Source organism: Apaloderma vittatum, unplaced genomic scaffold (genome assembly GCF_000703405.1).
Source record: "Apaloderma vittatum isolate BGI_N311 unplaced genomic scaffold, ASM70340v1 scaffold30086, whole genome shotgun sequence".
In the NCBI taxonomy this organism is placed as follows: Eukaryota; Metazoa; Chordata; class Aves; order Trogoniformes; family Trogonidae; genus Apaloderma; species Apaloderma vittatum.
The window spans coordinates 26,149-27,125 of record NW_009722875.1 but is presented as its reverse complement, the minus strand read 5'-3'; positions in this window follow the sequence as shown (position 1 = coordinate 27,125).

Here is a 977-nt window from a genome sequence, read left to right as displayed (position 1 = left end):
TTTATTGTGGGGAGACAGGCACTGAGCTGTCACGAGGCCTCTGCCATTTCCTAAGAAACCAGCTTTGGGGGGGTAAAAAAAAAAAGAAAAACAAAGAAAAGAAAAAACAAAAAAAAGGTGGAGGAATGAATAAAAAGGAAAAATAAAAAGGAAAGCTGCAAGAAGGGAGAGAAGAGAGGGCTGGTGCACACAGCAGCAACTGAGGATGACCACCACAGGGCAAAATTACAGGGGAACGCTGAGGTTTAAGCAAGCAGGATGGGTCCCTGTTGAGCTATCGTGGATCACCTCACCCTCCTCTGCCCCCACGCTTGGCGTGACCCCGCAGGAGGGGAGCAGCCGGCCCCGCAGCAACACCCTGCCCTGGCTGCCACCACCACGTCCCACGTGTCGCTCCTGCTGCTGGGCTCCACGCAGGGAAAACACGAGGCTGGAAGGGAAAGTTCCTCTCCTTTGCTTGTATCAGAGAAAAAAACAAAGCCAGCGGGGTGGATTTGCAGCACAGCAAGTGGTGGGGAGAATAAAGGATGTGCTCCTGGTCAAAGCAGGGTCCTTCTTCTGTGACCCCAGAGACCTGCCTGGCCTGCAGACCTAAAAAGAAAAGAAAAAAATAAACCCAGAATAATAAAGCAAGGACAAGCTCTTTTCACTATGTCATTTTAATTGCATTGACACCCAGAAATACACAAAAGGATACGTGCCAAGTGCCACCCGTCAAAGAGAGGCTTCCTTCCGGGGTGGGTCTTACTTTCACACTTCTTTCACTGTCTTACTTTCCCACTTCTTTCCCTCCCCCCCCCCAAAAAAATAATAATAATAAAAAAAAAATAATTGCACCAGTTGATGTACAAACACAGTCTTCCCTTTTCAGACATTCGTGGGTTCTGCCGCTACAGGAGGGTGAAAGCCCCAGTGCTCACCCAGATGTGGCCAGAGTGGCATCCTGGGGAACAAACAGTTGTACAAAACAGGATGAA